This window comes from Chiloscyllium punctatum, chromosome 47 (genome assembly GCF_047496795.1).
Source record: "Chiloscyllium punctatum isolate Juve2018m chromosome 47, sChiPun1.3, whole genome shotgun sequence".
Lineage (NCBI taxonomy): Eukaryota > Metazoa > Chordata > Chondrichthyes > Orectolobiformes > Hemiscylliidae > Chiloscyllium > Chiloscyllium punctatum.
In genome coordinates this window covers 276,972-296,656 of record NC_092785.1, presented here as the reverse complement: position 1 = coordinate 296,656, position 19,685 = coordinate 276,972, and the positions used below count along the sequence as shown (strand labels likewise).

The following is a 19,685-nucleotide window of genomic DNA, read 5'->3' as shown; positions in this document are numbered from 1 at the left end:
GGAAATCAGTCAGGGTTCCTGCTCCTGATCACTGTCCAGTGATCTCTGGGTTAGAGAGAGAGGGGGGAAATCAGCCAGGGTTCCTGCTCCTGATCACTGTCCAGTGATCTCTGGGTTAGAGAGAGAGAGAGAGGGGAAATCAGCCAGGGTTCCTGCTCCTGATCACTGCCCAGTGATCCCTGGGTTAGAGAGAGAGAGGGGAAATCAGCCAGGGTTCCTGCTCCTGATCACTGCCCAGTGATCCCTGGGTTAGAGAGAGAGAGAGGGGGGAAATCAGCCAGGGTTCCTGCTCCTGATCACTGTCCAGTGATCCCTGGGTTAGAGAGAGAGAGAGGGGAAATCAGCCAGGGTTCCTGCTCCTGATCACTGTCCAGTGATCCCTGGGTTAGAGAGAGAGAGAGAGGGGAAATCAGCCAGGGTTCCTGCTCCTGATCACTGCCCAGTGATCTCTGGGTTAGAGAGAGAGAGGGGAAATCAGCCAGGGTTCCTGCTCCTGATCACTGTCCAGTGATCCCTGGGTTAGAGAGAGAGAGAGAGAGGGGAAATCAGCCAGGGTTCCTGCTCCTGATCACTGCCCAGTGATCCCTGGGTTAGAGAGAGAGAGAGGGGAAATCAGCCAGGGTTCCTGCTCCTGATCACTGCCCAGTGATCCCTGGGTTAGAGAGAGAGAGAGGGGGGAAATCAGCCAGGGTTCCTGCTCCTGATCACTGTCCAGTGATCCCTGGGTTAGAGAGAGAGAGAGGGGGGAAATCAGCCAGGGTTCCTGCTCCTGATCACTGCCCAGTGATCCCTGGGTTAGAGAGAGAGAGAGGGGAAATCAGCCAGGGTTCCTGCTCCTGATCACTGCCCAGTGATCCCTGGGTTAGAGAGGGGGAGGGAGGGGCAATCATCTTGGGGTCCTGTGTACCAAGGCTGGGGTTGGGAGGGAGTGAATCTCGCTCCCTTCCAGTGAGGCCGGTCTCATCCTGTGCCTCATCAATATCCTCAGGAGAGGAACGCGGAAAATGCCATTGAGGCGCTGAAGGAATATGAGCCCGAGATGGGAAAGGTATACCGGCAAGATCGGAAAAGTGTTCAAAGGATCAAAGCACGTGACATCATTCCTGGAGATGTGGTGGAGGTTGCAGGTTAGTACATCATACAGCGTTACTCGGAGACTGGGTGGGGGGGTTGTAGGTGAGGGGGGGGGGGTACAGTATTACTGGGAGACGGGGTGGGGGGTGTAGGTGAGGGAGGGGGGTACAGTATTACTGGGAGACGGGGGGTGTAGGTGAGCGAGGGTGGTGTACAGTATTACTGGGAGACGGGGCGGGGGGTGTAGGTGAGCGAGGGTGGTGTACAGTATTACTGGGAGACGGGGCGGGGGGTGTAGGTGAGCGAGGGTGGTGTACAGTATTACTGGGAGACGGGGCGGGGGGTGTAGGTGAGCGAGGGTGGTGTACAGTATTACTGGGAGACGGGGCGGGGGGTGTAGGTGAGCGAGGGTGGTGTACAGTATTACTGGGAGACGGGGCGGGGGGTGTAGGTGAGCGAGGGTGGTGTACAGTATTACTGGGAGACGGGGCGGGGGGTGTAGGTGAGCGAGAGTGGTGTACAGTATTACTGGGAGACGGGGCGGGGGGTGTAGGTGAGGGAGGGGGGTACAGTATTACTGGGAGACGGGGCGGGGGGTGTAGGTGAGGGAGGGTGGTGTACAGTATTACTGGGAGACGGAGCGGGGGGTGTAGGTGAGCGAGGGTGGTGTACAGTATTACTGGGAGACGGGGCGGGGGGTGTAGGTGAGCGAGGGTGGTGTACAGTATTACTGGGAGACGGGGCGGGGGGTGTAGGTGAGCGAGGGTGGTGTACAGTATTACTGGGAGACGGGGCGGGGGGTGTAGGTGAGCGAGGGTGGTGTACAGTATTACTGGGAGACGGGGCGGGGGGTGTAGGTGAGCGAGAGTGGTGTACAGTATTACTGGGAGACGGGGCGGGGGGTGTAGGTGAGCGAGGGTGGTGTACAGTATTACTGGGAGACGGGGCGGGGGGTGTAGGTGAGTGAGGGTGGTACAGTATTACTGGGAGACGGGGCGGGGGGTGTAGGTGAGCAAGGGTGGTGTACAGTATTACTGGGAGACGGGGCGGGGGGTGTAGGTGAGCGAGGGTGGTGTACAGTATGACTGGGAGACGGGGCAGGGGGTGTAGGTGAGCGAGGGGGGTGCAGTATTACTGGGAGCCGTGGCGAGGGGTGTAGGTGTACGAGGGTGGTGTACAGTATTACTGGGAGACGGGGCGGGGGGTGTAGGTGAGGGAGGGGGGTACAGTATTACTGGGAGTCGGGGTGGGGGGTGTAGGTGAGCGAGGGTGGTGTACAGTATTACTGGGAGACGGGGCGGGGGGTGTAGGTGAGGGAGGGGGGTACAGTATTACTGGGAGTCGGGGTGGGGGGTGTAGGTGAGGGAGGGGGGTGTACAGTATTACTGGGAGACGGGGCGGGGGGTGTAGGTGAGGGAGGGTGGTGTACAGTATTACTGGGAGACGGGGCGGGGGGTGTAGGTGAGGGAGGGGGGTACAGTATTACTGGGAGACGGGGCGGGGGGTGTAGGTGAGGGAGGGGGGTACAGTATTACTGGGAGTCGGGGTGGGGGGTGTAGGTGAGGGAGGGGGGTACAGTATTACTGGGAGACGGCGCGGGGGGTGTACGTGAGCGAGGGTGGTGTACAGTATTACTGGGAGACGGGGCGGGGGGTGTAGGTGAGGGAGGGGGGTACAGTATTACTGGGTGACGGGGCGGGGGATGTAGGTGAGCGAGGGGGGTACAGTATTACTGGGAGACGGGGCGGGGGGTGTAGGTGAGCGAGGGTGGTGTACAGTATTACTGGGAGACGGGGCGGGGGGTGTAGGTGAGTGAGGGTGGTGTACAGTATTACTGGGTGACGGGGCGGGGGGTGTAGGTGAGCGAGGGTGGTGTACAGTATTACTGGGAGACGGGGCGGGGGGTGTAGGTGAGCGAGGGGGGTGCAGTATTACTGGGAGACGGGGCGGGGGGTGTAGGTGAGGGCGGGGGGTGCAGTATTACTGGGAGACGGGGTGGGGGGTGTAGGTGAGCGAGGGGGGTACAGTATTACTGGGAGACGGGGCGGGGGGTGTAGGTGAGCGAGGGTGGTGTACAGTATTACTGGGAGACGGGGCGGGGGGTGTAGGTGAGGGCGGGTGGTGTACAGTATTACTGGGTGACGGGGCGGGGGGTGTAGGTGAGCGAGGGTGGTGTACAGTATTACTGGGAGACGGGGCGGGGGGTGTAGGTGAGCGAGGGGGGTGCAGTATTACTGGGAGACGGGGCGGGGGGTGTAGGTGAGGGCGGGGGGTGCAGTATTACTGGGAGACGGGGCGGGGGGTGTAGGTGAGTGAGGGTGGTGTACAGTATTACTGGGAGACGGGGTGGGGGGTGTAGGTGAGCGAGGGGGGTACAGTATTACTGGGAGACGGGGCGGGGGGTGTAGGTGAGCGAGGGGGGTACAGTATTACTGGGAGACGGGGCGGGGGGTGTAGGTGAGCGAGGGGGGTGCAGTATTACTGGGAGACGGAGCGGGGGGTGTAGGTGAGTGAGGGTGGTGTACAGTATTACTGGGAGACGGGGCGGGGGGTGTAGGTGAGCGAGGGGGGTGCAGTATTACTGGGAGACGGGGCGGGGGGTGTAGGTGAGCGAGAGTGGTGTACAGTATTACTGGGAGACGGGGCGGGGGGTGTAGGTGAGCGAGGGATGTGCAGTATTATTGGGAGACGGGGCGGGGGGTGTAGGTGAGCGAGGGGGGCTACAGTATTACTGGGAGACGGGGCGGGGGGTGTAGGTGAGGGCGGGTGGTACAGTATTACTGGGAGACGGGGCGGGGGGTGTAGGTGAGCGAGGGTGGTGTACAGTATTACTGGGAGACGGGGCGGGTGGTGTAGGTGAGCGAGGGTGGTGTACAGTATTACTGGGAGACGGGGCGGGGGGTGTAGGTGAGCGAGGGTGGTGTACAGTATTACTGGGAGACGGGGCGGGGGGTGTAGGTGAGGGCGGGTGGTACAGTATTACTGGGAGACGGGGCGGGGGGTGTAGGTGAGCGAGGGTGGTGTACAGTATTACTGGGAGACGGGGCGGGGGGTGTAGGTGAGCGAGGGGGGTGCAGTATTATTGGGAGACGGGGCGGGGGGTGTAGGTGAGCGAGGGGGGCTACAGTATTACTGGGAGACGGGGCGGGGGGTGTAGGTGAGGGCGGGTGGTACAGTATTACTGGGAGACGGGGCGGGGGGTGTAGGTGAGCGAGGGTGGTGTACAGTATTACTGGGAGACGGGGCGGGTGGTGTAGGTGAGGGAGGGGGGTACAGTATTACTGGGAGACGGGGCGGGGGGTGTAGGTGAGGGCGGGTGGTGTACAGTATTACTGGGAGACGGGGCGGGGGGTGTAGGTGAGCGAGGGTGGTGTACAGTATTACTGGGAGATGGGGCGGGGGGTGTAGGTGAGCGAGGGTGGTGTACAGTATTACTGGGAGACGGGGCGGGGGGTGTAGGTGAGCGAGGGTGGTACAGTATTACTGGGAGACGGGGCGGGGGGTGTAGGTGAGCGAGGGTGGTGTACAGTATTACCGGGAGACGGGGCGGGTGGTGTAGGTGAGCGAGGGGGGTGCAGTATTACCGGGAGACGGGGCGGGGGGTGTAGGTGAGCGAGGGTGGTGTACAGTATTACTGGGAGACGGGGCGGGGGGTGTAGGTGAGCGAGGGTGGTGTACAGTATTACTGGGAGACGGGGCGGGGGGTGTAGGTGAGCGAGGGTGGTGTACAGTATTACTGGGAGACGGGGCGGGGGGTGTAGGTGAGCGAGGGTGGTACAGTATTACTGGGAGACGGGGCGGGGGGTGTAGGTGAGCAAGGGGGGTGCAGTATTACTGGGAGACGGGGCGGGGGGTGTAGGTGAGCAAGGGTGGTGTACAGTATTACTGGGAGACGGGGCGGGGGGTGTAGGTGAGCGAGGGTGGTGTACAGTATTACTGGGAGACGGGGCGGGGGGTGTAGGTGAGGGAGGGGGGTACAGTATTACTGGGAGACGGGGCGGGGGGTGTAGGTGAGCGAGGGGGGTGTACAGTATTACTGGGAGACGGGGCGGGGGGTGTAGGTGAGCGAGGGTGGTACAGTATTACTGGGAGACGGGGCGGGGGGTGTAGGTGAGCGAGGGTGGTGTACAGTATTACTGGGAGACGGGGCGGGTGGTGTAGGTGAGCGAGGGTGGTGTACAGTATTACTGGGAGACGGGGCGGGGGGTGTAGGTGAGCGAGGGTGGTGTACAGTATTACCGGGAGACGGGGCGGGGGGTGTAGGTGAGGGCGGGTGGTACAGTATTACTGGGAGACGGGGCGGGGGGTGTAGGTGAGCGAGGGGGGTGTACAGTATTACTGGGAGACGGGGCGGGGGGTGTAGGTGAGGGAGGGTGGTGTACAGTATTACTGGGAGACGGGGCGGGGGGTGTAGGTGAGCGAGGGGGGTGTACAGTATTACTGGGAGACGGGGCGGGGGGTGTAGGTGAGCGAGGGTGGTGTACAGTATTACTGGGAGACGGGGCGGGGGGTGTAGGTGAGCGAGGGTGGTACAGTATTACTGGGAGACGGGGCGGGGGGTGTAGGTGAGCGAGGGGGGTGCAGTATTACTGGGAGACGGGGCGGTGGAGATTATAGTTTGATGACCTGGTATTTTCCGTGTGGGTGGTGACCCCCCCCCCCCCCCCTCCCAGCCCTTCACGTCTGACGAGAAGAACCTGCACTGTTAATGTTCTGCTGCCTCTTTCCCCCTCGATCCATACTTCACTGCTCTTTAAATATGTTGGTGCTCGATTGGACGGCAGCAATCGGTCAAGCAGTGTGTCCTTCTGTGTGGTTTTATGTTAACCTGAGAAACTCTAGTTCAGGTGGAGTGACCCTTCCCCTTCCTTGTGTCCGATCGACCCTGGTGATGACCGTTAATTATTCTTGCTCTCCCTTTTCTCATCCTCAGTGGGAGACAAGGTCCCTGCTGATATTAGAATCACCTCCATCAAGTCAACAACACTGCGTGTGGATCAATCAATCCTCACAGGTATGTCTCACACACACACACACTTCTGTGTCTCATTACTGCCCAGTCACTCCTGTTTTACAGAGAGTGTGTTGGGTGGGGGTGGGGGGTGAATCATCGAAGGGATCAAATCCCTGTCTCTAACCCCCTGCAGCCCCTACATCCCCTCCCTATGTCTGTAACCCCCCGCCCCCTCCCTATCCCTGTATCCCCCCCGCCCCCTCCCTATCCCTGTATCCCCCCCGCCCCCTCCCTATCCTGTATCCCCCCCGCCCCCTCCCTATCCCTGTATCCCCCCCGCCCCCCTCCCTATCCCTGTATCCCCCCCGCCCGGCTCCGCTATCCCTGTATCCCCCCCGCCCCCTCCCTATCCCTGTATCCCCCCCGCCCCCTCCCTATCCCTGTATCCCCCCCGCCCCCTCCCTATCCCTGTATCCCCCCCGCCCCCTCCCTATCCCTTTAACCCCCCCGCCCCCTCCCTATCCCTGTATCCCCCCCCGCCCCCTCCCTATCCCTGTATCCCCCCCGCCCCCTCCCTATCCCTGTATCCCCCCCGCCCCCCTCCCTATCCCTGTATCCCCCCCGCCCCCTCCCTATCCCTGTATCCCCCCCGCCCCCTCCCTATCCCTGTATCCCCCCCGCCCCCTCCCTATCCCTGTATCCCCCCCGCCCCCTCCCTATCCCTGTATCCCCCCCGCCCCCTCCCTATCCCTGTATCCCCCCCGCCCCCTCCCTATCTCTGTAACCCCCTCCATCCCCTACACCCCCTCCCTATCTCTGTAACCCCTTCTAGCCACGACACCCCCTCCCTATCTCTGTAACCCCCTCCAGCCCCTACACCCCCTCCCTATCTCTGTAACCCCCTCCAGCCCCTACACCCCCTCCCTATCTCTGTAACCCCCTCCATCCCCTACACCCCCTCCCTATCTCTGTAACCCCTTCTAGCCACGACACCCCCTCCCTATTTCTGTAACTCCCTCCAGCCCCTACGTCCCCTCCCTATCTCTGTAACTCCCTCCCTATCACCTACCTCTCCCTACACCCCCCTCCCTATCTCTGTAACCACCCCCTCCAGCCCCTACACCCCTCCCTATCTCTGTAACCCCTTCCAGCCCCTAGACCCCCTCCCTGTCTCTGTAACCTCCTCCAGCCCCTACACCCCCTCCCTATCTCTGTAATCTCTCTCCAGCCCCTACACCCCCTCCCTATCTCTGTAACCTCCTCCAGCCCCTACACCCCCTCCCTATCTCTGTAATCTCTCTCCAGCCCCTACACCCCCTTCCTCTCTCTGTAATCTCTCTCCAGCCCCTACACCCCCTCCCTCTCTCTGTAACCCCTTCCAGCCCCTACACCCCCTCCCTATCTCTGTAACCCCCCTCCAGCCCCTACACCCCCCTCCCTCTCTCTGTAACCCCTTCCAGCCCCTACACCCCCTCCCTATCTCTGTAACCTCCTCCAGCCCCTACACCCCCTCCCTATCTCTGTAACCCCTTCCAGCCCCTACACCCCCTCCCTCTCTCTGTAACCCCCTCCACCCCCTAACCCCCTCCCCCCCCAACCCCCTCCCCCCCAACCCCCTCCCCCCCCAACCCCCTCCCTATCTCTGTAATCCCTTCCAGCCCCTACAACCCTCCCTATCTCTGTAACCTCCTCCAGCCCTCCCTATCTCTGTAACCCCCTACACCCCCTCCCTCTCTCTGTAACCCCCTACACCCCCTCCCTATCTCTTTTATCCCCTACACTCCCTCCCTATCTCTGTTACCCCCCCAGCCCCTACACCCCCTCCCTATCTCTGTAACCCCCTCCAGCCCCTACACCCCCTCCCTATCTCTGTAACCCCCCTACACCCCCTCCCTATCTCTGTAACCCCCTCCAGCCCCTACACCCCCTCCCTATCTCTGTAACCCCCCTCCAGCCCCTACACCCCCTCCCTATCTCTGTAACCCCCTACACCCCCTCCCTCTCTCTGTAACCCCCTACACCCCCTCCCTATCTCTGTAACCCCCTACACCCCCCTCCCTATCTCTGTAACCCCCTCCAGCCCCCTACACCCCTTCCCTCTCTCTGTAACCCCCTACACCCCCTCCCTATCTCTGTAACCTCCTCCAGCCCCTACACCCCCTCCCTATCTCTGTAACCCCCTTCCAGCCCCTATACCCCTTCCCTGTCTCTGTAACCCCCTACACCCCCTCCCTCTCTCTGTAACCCCCCCCCTCCAGCCCCTACACCCCTTCCCTGTCTCTGTAACCCCCTACACTCCCTCCCTATCTCTCTGTAACCCCCCCCCTCCAGCCCCTACACCCCCTCCCTATCTCTGTAACCCCCCCCCTCCAGCCCCTACACCCCCTCCCTATCTCTGTAACCCCTTCCAGCCCCTACACCCCCTCCCTCTCTCTGTAACCCCTTACACTCCCCTCCCCCTCTCTGTGATGAGGGGCGAGGCGATATGGGGTGGTGTTTCCACGTATCCCAGTGGAGCCTCCTCCACTCCAGCTTTGGGCTGTTGGTTTTTCCCGGGGATTTGGCTGGTGTGAGGGTGACCCAGAGCAGCCGAATGGGTTCCAGTCACTGTGTGTAACTTGCTTCCCTGTCCATCTCCCTTCCCTGATCTCCGCACCGTGATGTTCTGTTCCAGGAGAGTCCGTTTCGGTCATCAAACACACCGACCCTGTGCCTGACCCTCGGGCTGTCAATCAGGACAAGAAGAACATGCTGTTCTCGGTGAGATGGTGGGGGTGGGGGGGGGGGGGGAACTGGCTTCTGGGGGTGGGGAGAGGGGGGGAGCTGTGTGTGGGGGCAGGGGGGAGGGGAGAAGCTGTGTGTTGCTACTGGGGGGGGGAAGCTGTGTGTGGCGGGTGGGGGGGGGAGCTGTGTGTGGCGGGTGTGGGGGGAGCTGTGTGTGGCTGCTGGGGGAGTGGGGGGGAGCTGTGTGTGGCTGTTGGGGGGGGGAGCTTGTGTGGCTGCTGGGTGGGGACGGGATCCTTGGCCTTCTGACGAATGGGGTGGGGGTTGCCTTGGGGATTGGGCTGAGGTCTCTCCCTGTGCTCAGACTGTGGGGGATTGGGCTGAGGTCTCTCCCTGTGCTCAGACTGTGGGGGATTGGGGATTGGGTTGGGGGGTCTCCCTGTTCTCAGACTGTAGGGGATTGGGTTGGGGTCTCTCCCTGTGCTCAGACTGTGTGGGGGATTGGGTTGGGGGGTCTCCCTGTTCTCAGACTGTAGGGGATTGGGTTGGGGTCTCTCCCTGTGCTCAGACTGTGTGGGGGATTGGGTTGGGGTCTCTCCCTGTGCTCCGACTGTGGGGGATTGGGGATTGGGTTGGGGTCTCTCCCTGTGCTCAGACTGTAGGGGATTGGGGATTGGGTTGGGGTCTCTCCCTGTGCTCAGACTGTGGGGGATTGCGGATTGGGTTGGGGTCTCTCCCTGTGCTCAGACTGTTGGGGATTGGGTTGGGGTCTCTCCCTGTGCTCAGACTGTGGGGGATTGGGGATTGGGTTGGGGTCTCTCCCTGTGCTCAGACTGTGGGGGATTGGGGATTGGGTTGGGGTCTCTCCCTGGGGCTCAGACTGTGGGGGATTGGGGATTGGGTTGGGGTCTCTCCCTGGGGCTCAGACTGTGGGGGATTGGGGATTGGGTTGGGGTCTCTCCCTGTGCTCAGACTGTGGGGGATTGGGGATTGGGTTGGGGTCTCTCCCTGGGGCTCAGACTGTGGGGGATTGGGGATTGGGTTGGGGTCTCTCCCTGGGGCTCAGACTGTAGGGAATTGGGTTGGGGTCTCTCCCTGTGCTCAGACTGTGGGGGATTGGGGATTGGGTTGGGCTCTCTCCCTGTGCTCAGACTGTGGGGGATTGGGGATTGGGCTCTCTCCCTGTTCTCAGACTGTCGGGGATTGGGTTGGGGTCTCTCCCTGTTCTCAGACTGTAGGGGATTGGGTTGGGCTCTCTCCCTGTGCTCAGACTGTGGGGGATTGGGTTGGGGTCTCTCCCTGTGCTCAGACTGTGGGGGATTGGGGATTGGGCTCTCTCCCTGTTCTCAGACTGTCGGGGATTGGGTTGGGGTCTCTCCCTGTTCTCAGACTGTAGGGGATTGGGTTGGGCTCTCTCCCTGTGCTCAGACTGTGGGGGATTGGGTTGGGGTCTCTCCCTGTGCTCAGACTGTGGGGGATTGGGTTGGGGTCTCTCCCTGTTCTCAGACTGTAGGGGATTGGGTTGGGCTCTCTCCCTGTTCTCAGACTGTAGGGGATTGGGTTGGGCTCTCTCCCTGTTCTCAGACTGTGGGGGATTAAGGATTGGGTTGGGGTCTCCCTGTTCTCAGACTGTGGGGGATTGGGGATTGGGTTGGGAGGGGTCTCCCTGTTCTCAGACTGTAGGGGATTGGGGATTGGGTTGGGGGGTCTCCCTGTTCTCAGACTGTGGGGGATTGGGTTGGGGTCTCTCCCTATGCTCAGACTGTGTGGGATTGGGGATTGGGTTGGGCTCTCTCCCTGTGCTCAGACTGTGGGGGATTGGGTTGGGGTCTCTCCCTGTGCTCAGACTGTGGGGGATTGGGTTGGGCTCTCTCCCTGTGCTCAGACTGTGGGGATTGGGTTGGGGTCTCTCCCTGTGCTCAGACTGTGGGGCATTGGGTTGGGCTCTCTCCCTGTGCTCAGACTGTGGGGGATTGGGTTGGGGTCTCTCCCTGTGCTCAGACTGTGGGGGATTGGGGATTGGGTTGGGCTCTCTCCCTGTGCTCAGACTGTGGGGGATTGGGGATTGGGTTGGGCTCTCTCCCTGTGCTCAGACTGTGGGGGATTGGGTTGGGGTCTCTCCCTGTGCTCAGACTGTAGGGGATTGGGTTGGGCTCTCTCCCTGTGCTCAGACTGTGGGGGATTGGGGATTGGGTTGGGGTCTCTCCCTGTTCTCAGACTGTAGGGGATTGGGTTGGGGGTCTCTCCCTGTGCTCAGACTGTGGGGGATTGGGGATCTCTCCCTGTGCTCAGACTGTGGGGGATTGGGGATTGGGTTGGGGGTCTCTCCCTGTGCTCAGACTGTAGGGGATTGGGGATTGGGTTGGGGTCTCTCCCTGTGCTCAGACTGTGGGGGATTGGGGATTGGGTTGGGGTCTCTCCCTGTGCTCAGACTGTAGGGGATTGGGTTGGGGTCTCTCCCTGTGCTCAGACTGTGGGGGATTGGGGATTGGGTTGGGGTCTCTCCCTGTGCTCAGACTGTGGGGGATTGGGTTGGGGTCTCTCCCTGTGCTCAGACTGTGGGGGATTGGGTTGGGGTCTCTCCCTGTGCTCAGACTGTGGGGGATTGGGTTGGGGTCTCTCCCTGTGCTCAGACTGTGGGGGATTGGGGATCTTTCCCTGTGCTCAGACTGTAGGGGATTGGGTTGGGGTCTCTCCCTGTGCTCAGACTGTGGGGGATTGGGGATCTCTCCCTGTGCTCAGACTGTGGGGGATTGGGGATTGGGTTGGGGGTCTCTCCCTGTGCTCAGACTGTAGGGGATTGGGGATTGGGTTGGGGTCTCTCCCTGTGCTCAGACTGTGGGGGATTGGGGATTGGGTTGGGGTCTCTCCCTGTGCTCAGACTGTAGGGGATTGGGGATTGGGTTGGGCTCACTCCCTGTGCTCAGACTGTGGGGATTGGGGATTGGGTTGGGGTCTCTCCCTGTTCTCAGACTGTAGGGGATTGGGTTGGGCTCTCTCCCTGTGCTCAGACTGTGGGGGATTGGGGATTGGGTTGGGGTCTCTCCCTGTGCTCAGACTGTGGGGGATTGGGTTGGGGTCTCTCCCTGTGCTCAGACTGTGGGGGATTGGGTTGGGGCTCTCTCCCTGTGCTCAGACTGTGGGGGATTGGGTTGGGGTCTCTCCCTGTGCTCAGACTGTGGGGGATTGGGTTGGGGTCTCTCCCTGTGCTCAGACTGTGGGGGATTGGGGATTGGGTTGGGCTCTCTCCCTGTGCTCAGACTGTAGGGGATTGGGTTGGGGTCTCTCCCTGTTCTCAGACTGTAGGGGATTGGGTTGGGCTCTCTCCCTGTGCTCAGACTGTGGGGGATTGGGGATTGGGTTGGGGTCTCTCCCTGTGCTCAGACTGTGGGGGATTGGGGATTGGGTTGGGGTCTCTCCCTGTGCTCAGACTGTAGGGGATTGGGGATTGGGTTGGGCTCTCTCCCTGTTCTCAGACTGTGGGGGATTGGGGATTGGGTTGGGGTCTCTCCCTGTTCTCAGACTGTTGGGGATTGGGTTGGGCTCTCTCCCTGTGCTCAGACTGTGGGGGATTGGGTTGGGCTCTCTCCCTGTGCTCAGACTGTGGGGGATTGGGGATTGGGTTGGGGTCTCTCCCTGTGCTCAGACTGTGGGGGATTGGGTTGGGGTCTCTCCCTGTGCTCAGACTGTGGGGGATTGGGGATTGGGTTGGGGTCTCTCCCTGTGCTCAGACTGTCGGGGATTGGGTTGGGGTCTCTCCCTGTTCTCAGACTGTAGGGGATTGGGTTGGGCTCTCTCCCTGTGCTCAGACTGTGGGGGATTGGGTTGGGGTCTCTCCCTGTTCTCAGACTGTGGGGAATTGGGGATTGGGTTGGGGTCTCTCCCTGTGCTCAGACTGTGGGGGATTGGGGATTGGGTTGGGGTCTCTCCCTGTGCTCAGACTGTAGGGGATTGGGGATTGGGTTGGGCTCTCTCCCTGTGCTCAGACTGTGGGGGATTGGGGATTGGGTTGGGGTCTCTCCCTGTGCTCAGACTGTGGGGGATTGGGTTGGGCTCTCTCCCTGTGCTCAGACTGTAGGGGATTGGGTTGGGGTCTCTCCCTGTGCTCAGACTGTGGGGGATTGGGGATTGGGTTGTGGTCTCTCCCTGTGCTCAGACTGTGGGGGATTGGGTTGGGGTCTCTCCCTGTTCTCAGACTGTGTGGGATTGGGATTGGGTTGGGGTCTCTCCCCTGTGCTCAGACTGTGGGGGATTGGGTTGGGCTCTCTCCTGTGCTCAGACTGTGGGGGATTGGGGATTGGGTTGGGGTCTCTCCCTGTGCTCAGACTGTGGGGGATTGGGGATTGGGTTGGGGTCTCTCCCTGTGCTCAGACTGTAGGGGATTGGGTTGGGCTCTCTCCCTGTGCTCAGACTGTAGGGGATTGGGTTGGGGTCTCTCCCTGTGCTCAGACTGTGGGGGATTGGGATTGGGTTGTGGTCTCTCCCTGTGCTCAGACTGTGGGGGATTGGGTTGGGGTCTCTCCCTGTTCTCAGACTGTGGGGGATTGGGGATTGGGTTGGGGTCTCTCCCTGTGCTCAGACTGTGGGGGATTGGGTTGGGGTCTCTCCTGTTCTCAGACTGTGGGGATTGGGTTGGGCTCTCTCCCTGTGCTCAGACTGTAGGGGATTGGGTTGGGTCTCTCCCTGTGCTCAGACTGTGGGGGATTGGGTTGGGCTCTCTCCCTGTGCTCAGACTGTGGGGGATTGGGGATTGGGTTGGGCTCTCTCCCTGTTCTCAGACTGTGGGGGATTGGGGATTGGGTTGGGCTCTCTCCCTGTGCTCAGACTGTGGGGGATTGGGTTGGGGTCTCTCCCTGTTCTCAGACTGTTGGGGATTGGGTTGGGCTCTCTCCCTGTGCTCAGACTGTGGGGGATTGGGGATTGGGTTGGGGTCTCTCCCTGTGCTCAGACTGTGGGGGATTGGGTTGGGGTCTCTCCCTGTGCTCAGACTGTGGGGGATTGGGGATCTTTCCCTGTGCTCAGACTGTAGGGGATTGGGTTGGGGTCTCTCCCTGTGCTCAGACTGTGGGGGATTGGGGATCTCTCCTGTGCTCAGACTGTGGGGGATTGGGGATTGGGTTGGGGGTCTCTCCCTGTGCTCAGACTGTAGGGGATTGGGGATTGGGTTGGGGTCTCTCCCTGTGCTCAGACTGTGGGGGATTGGGGATTGGGTTGGGGTCTCTCCCTGTGCTCAGACTGTGGGGGATTGGGTTGGGCTCTCTCCCTGTTCTCAGACTGTGGGGGATTGGGTTGGGCTCTCTCCCTGTTCTCAGACTGTGGGGGATTGGGTTGGGCTCTCTCCCTGTTCTCAGACTGTGGGGGATTGGGTTGGGCTCTCTCCCTGTGCTCAGACTGTAGGGGATTGGGTTGGGGTCTCTCCCTGTGCTCAGACTGTGGTGTGTGTTGCTCGTTCATCAGGGCACCAACATTGCAGCCGGGAAGGCGATTGGAGTGGTGGTTTGCCACTGGTGTGAACACGGAGATCGGTAAGATCCGTGATGAGATGGTTGCGACCGAGCAGGAGCGGACCCCATTACAGCAGAAGCTGGACCAGTTTGGAGAGCAGCTGTCCAAGGTCATCTCCATCATCTGTATTGCCGTGTGATCATCAATATTGGACACTTCAATGACCCAGTGCACGGAGGTTCCTGGGTCCGTGGGGCCATCTATTACTTCAAGATCGCTGTGGCACTAGCTGTCGCTGCCATTCCAGAGGGGTTGCCTGCTGTTATAACCACCTGCCTGGCACTGGGTACCCGTCGCATGGCCCGCAAGAACGCCATTGTCCGCAGCCTGCCTTCTGTCGAGACGCTGGGCTGTACGTCTGTCATCTGCTCTGACAAGACTGGCACCCTCACAACAAATCAGATGTCAGTCTGCCGGGTGGGTACTGCCAGCGCATGTCCCCACCCCACCCCCCTGGCTCACCCGCTGCTCACCCTCCTCCCCCCCCCCCCCCCTCCCCCCTCCACTCCTGCTCACCCCCGTCCATACCCCGCTCACCCCCGTCCATCCCCCGCTCACCCCTCTCCTCCCCCTGCTCACCCTCCTCCCCCCGCCCCCCCCCCTCCGCTCCTGCTCGCCCCCCTCCGTCCCCCGCTCACCCCCTGCTCACCCTCCTACCCCCGCCCCCCCCCCTCCGCTCCTGCTCACCCCCGTCCATCCCCCGCTCACCCCTCTCCTCCCCCTGCTCACCCTCCTACCCCCGCCCCCCCCCTCCGCTCCTGCTCACCCCTCTCCTCCCCCTGCTCACCCTCCTCCCCCCGCCCCCCCTCCGCTCCTGCTCACCCCTCTCCTCCCCCTGCTCACACCCCCGTCCGTCCCCCGCTCACCCCCGTCCTCCCCGCTCACCCCCCGTCCGTCCCCCGCTCACCCCCGTCCGTCCCCCGCTCACCCCCCGTCCGTCCCCCGCTCACCCACCGTCCGTCCCCCGCTCACCCCCCGTCCGTCCCCCGCTCACCCCCGTCCGTCCCCCGCTCACCCCCCGTCCGTCCCCCGCTCACACCCCCGTCCGTCCCCCGCTCACCCCCCCGTCCGTCCCCGCTCACCCCCCCGTCCGTCCCCGCTCACCCCCCCGTCCGTCCCCCGCTCACCCCCCGTCCGTCCCCCGCTCCACCCCCCGTCCGTCCCCCGCTCACCCCCCGTCCGTCCCCCGCTCACCCCCCGTCCGTCCCCCGCTCACCCCCCGTCCGTCCCCCGCTCACCCCCCGTCCGTCCCCCGCTCACCCCCCGTCCGTCCCCCGCTCACCCCCCGTCCGTCCCCCGCTCACCCCCCGTCCGTCCCCCGCTCACCCACCCCCGTCCGTCCGTCCCACCCTTAACCCCCTCGCTCTCCCCCCACCCTTACCCAACATTGCCCCCCACCCTCACCCCCCCCTCCACCCCTTGCTCATGCCCCCCCTTCCAGCTCTCACCCCACCATCCCCCACGCTCCCCTCCCCCGACCCTGTGGGAGTATTGCTGCCCTGTGACGGGAGGTGTTTGGGGGGGGCGGGGACGGGGGGGGGGGGGGTTGTGAGTGTTGGGGGGGGGGAGGGGTGTGGGTGTGGTTGTGTGTAGGGTGGGTGTGTGCACGTGTGGTGGGGTGGGTGTGCGCGGGTGGGGTGGGGGCGTGCAGGTGGGTGTGTGGTGGGGTGGGGGCGTGCGCCGTGGGCGTGTGGGTGGGGTGGGGGCGTGGGCGTGTGGTGGGGTGGGGGCGTGCGCGTGGGCGTGTGGTGGGGGTGTGTTTGTGTGGGAGTGTGTGTGTGCGTATGGTGGGGTGGGGGTGTGTGTGTGAATCCTGTGCCCCTCCCTGTGTGAGTGTGAATCCTGTGCCCCTCCCTGTGTGTGTGTGAATCCTGTGCCTCTCCCTGTGTGAGTGTGAATCCTGTGCCTCTCCCTGTGTGAGTGGGAATCCTGTGCCTCCCTGTGTGAGTGTGAAATCCTGTGCCTCTCCCTGTGTGTGTGTTGCTGCCCTGTGCCTCTCCCTGTGTGAGTGTGAATCCTGTGCCCTCCCTGTGTGAGTGTGAATCCTGTGCCTCTCCTGTGTGAGTGTGAATCCTGTGCCTCTCCCTGTGTGTGCGTGTTGCTGCCCTGTGCCTCTCCCTGTGTGAGTGTGAATCCTGTGCCCCTCCCTGTGTGAGTGTGAATCCTGTGCCTCTCCCTGTGTGAGTGTGAATCCTGTGCCTCTCCCTGTGTGAGTGTGAATCCTGTGCCCTCTCCCTGTGTGAGTGTGAATCCTGTGCCTCTCCCTGTGTGAGTGTGAATCCTGTGCCTCTCCCTGTGTGAGTGTGAATCCCCTGTGCCCTCTCCCTGTGTGAGTGTGAATCCTGTGCCTCTCCCCGTGTTTGTGTTGCTGCCCTGTGCCCCTCCCTGTGTGAGTGTGAATCCTGTGCCTCTCCCCGTGTTGTGTTGCTGCCCTGTGCCTCTCCCTTGTGTGAGTGTGAATCCTGTGCCTCTCCCCGTGTTTGTGTTGCTGCCCTGTGCCTCTCCCTGTGTGAGTGTGAATCCTGTGCCCCTCCTGTGTGAGTGTGAATCCTGTGCCCCTCCTGTGTGAGTGTGAATCCTGTGCCTCTCCCTGTGTGAGTGTGAATCCTGTGCCTCTCCCTGTGTGAGTGTGAATCCTGTGCCCCTCCCTGTGAGAGTGTGAATCCTGTGCCCCTCCCTGTGTGAGTGTGATCCTGTGCCTCTCCCTGTGAGTGTGAATCCTGTGCCCCTCCCCGTGTGTGTGTTGCTGCCCTGTGCCCCTCCCTGTGTGTGTGTTGCTGCCCTGTGCCCCTCCCTGTGTGTGTGTTGCTGCCCTGTGCCTCTCCCCGTGTTTGTGTTGCTGCCCTGTGATGGTGCTGTTCTGTCTGTTTACAGATCTTCATTGTGGAGAAGCTGGAAGGAGATCACTGCACCCTGAATGAATTCTCTGTCACTGGCTCCACCTACGCACCCGATGGTGAAGTGTGAGTTTCAGCTCAGCCCCTGGGGAGGGCAGGGTCGAGGAGGGGCTGTGCTGTCTTCACTCACGTCACGTGGGTGGGGGGCACGTGGATTGTGCGAGCTCCTCCTGTGCCCCACTCTCCATCCATGGGGGGTAGGTGCTTCCCCAGGGGTTGCTGCTGCTGCCGCCTGTGGGCTGAGTGGGGGCTTGGTGGTGGGGGGGGTGGGTATTCGGGGGTAGGCGATAGGGATGAGGTTTCGGGAACCCTCCTGTGTCAGGCCCAGCTCCCTACAGACTGGGTGCCGGGTCCCTGCAGCTGGGGCAGCAGTGTTGCTGGGTGAGTGGGTCTGATGTGTTGCTTCTTGTTGAACAGATTGAGGAATGGGCGTGTGGTCCACTGTGGGCAGTACGATGCCCTGGTCGAACTGGCTACTATCTGTGCCTTGTGTAATGACTCGGCGCTGGATTACAACGAGGTACCCAACCCCTTGGTGTTTGTTACCCTCCCTCCCTCCCCCGCTCTCCCTCCCTCCCTCCCTCCCTCCCTCCCTCCCTCCCTCCCTCCCTCCCTCCCTCCCCCGTTCGCCCTCTCTCCCTCCCTCCCTCCCCCGCTCGTCCTCCCTCCCTTCCCCCCCCCCCCGCCCCTCCCCGCGGTCGCTCCCTCCTCCCTCCTCCCTCCCTCCCCGTTCGCCCTCTCTCCCTCCCTCCCTCCCCCGCTCGTCCTCCCTCCCTTCCCCCCCCCCCCGCCCCTCCCCGCGGTCCCTCCTCCCTCACTCCTCCCCCCCTCCCTCCCCCCGCCTCCCCGCGGTCAATCCCTCCCTCCCTCCCTCCCTCCCCCCGCCTCCCCGCGGTCCATCCCTCCCTCCCTCCCTCCTCCCCTCCCCGCGGTCCATCCTCCTCCCTCCCTCCCCTCCCCGCGGTCCATCCCTCCCTCCCTCCCCCCGCCTCCCGCGGTCCATCCTCCCTCCCTCCCTCCCCTCCCCTGCTCTCTCTCCCTCCCTCCCCCCCCCCCCCCCCCCCGGGCTCTGCCCCAGCACGCCCACCTCCCCGCCCCCGTCTCTGGAGAGCTGCCGTGTCTGAACTGTGATTCTCTCCCCATCCCCACCAGGTAAAAGGAACATATGAGAAGGTGGGGTGAGGCGACGGAGACTGCCCTTGCTGCCTGGTGAGAAGATGAACGTGTTCGACACAAATCTCAAAGGCCTGACCAAGGTGGAGAGGGCCAACGCCTGCTGCTCAGTGAGTGAGGGGAGGCAGGGCACCCACGGGTTAGGCTGCAGCACAAGGTCAGGAGGATCCCAGAGGTGGACACACAGAAATGGGAGAGGTCCTGGCATTGATAGAGAGGGGGGGTGCGGGGTACTGGAGAGTTTGGGGATTGGACAGGGGGACGTGGAGAGACAGTGCACCCATGGGAGAAGCTGTAAAGTAAGTGAAAGAGTGACATGGTGATTGGACGAGAGAATGTGTAGGGAGAAGAGTACACATGATTGTCCAGAGGGTGGGAGATGGAGATTGAGTGGCAGAGGTTTCCAAAGAGGTGACCAGGTGTATTGGTGAGAGCCGACTAGGTACCATTTACATACATTCCTGTGTGACAGGCCAGGGAAGGGGCTGAATAGCCTCCTGCTATTTCCCTGTAGGGCAGGTTGGGGAAGGGGCTGAATGGCCTCCTGCTGTTCCCCCTGTGTGACAGGCTGGGGAAGGGGCTGAATGGCCTCCTGCTGTTCCCCCTGTGTGACAGGCTGGGGAAGGGGCTGAATGGCCTCCTGCTGTTCCCCTGTGGGACAGTGCTGGGGAAGGGGCTGAATAGCCTCCTGCTGTTCCCCCTGTGGGACAGGCTGGGGAAGGGGCTGAATGGCCTCCTGCTGTTCCCCTGTGGGACAGGCTGGGAAGGGGCTGAATGGCCTCCTGCTGTTCCCCCTGTGTGACAGGCTGGGGAAGGGGCTGAATGGCCTCCTGCTGTTCCCCCTGTGGGACAGGCTGGGGAAGGGGCTGAATGGCCTCCTGCTGTTCCCCCTGTGGGACAGGCTGGGGAAGGGGCTGAATAGCCTCCTGCTATTTCCCTGTAGGGCAGGTTGGGGAGGGGGCTGAATGGCCTCTGCTGTTCCCCCTGTGGGACAGGCTGGGGAAGGGGCTGAATGGCCTCCTGCTGTTCCCCCTGTGTGAACAGGCTGGGGAAGGGGCTGAATGGTCTCCTGCTGTTCTCCTTGTGGGACAGGGCTGGGGAAGGGGCTGAATGGCCTCCAGCTGTTCCCCCCTGTGTGACAGGCTGGGAAGGGGCTGAATGGCCTCCTGGTGTTCCCCCCTGTGTGACAGGCTGGGGAAGGGGCTGAATGGCCTCCTGCTGTTCTCCTTGTGGGACAGGGCTGGGGAAGGGGCTGAATGGCCTCCTGCTGTTCCCCTGTGGGACAGGCTGGGGAAGGGGCTGAATAGCCTCCTGCTGTTCCCCCTGTGTAACAGGCTGGGGAAGGGGCTGAATGGCCT

The 19,685-nt window shown here is 62.3% G+C and overlaps 1 pseudogene; it reads left to right on the top strand.

Moving 5' to 3' along the window:
* Positions 1 to 18,433, top strand: part of LOC140468503 (sarcoplasmic/endoplasmic reticulum calcium ATPase 2-like) — a 67,198-nt pseudogene extending 48,765 nt beyond the window's left edge.
* The last annotated feature ends 1,252 nt before the right edge of the window (positions 18,434 to 19,685 follow it).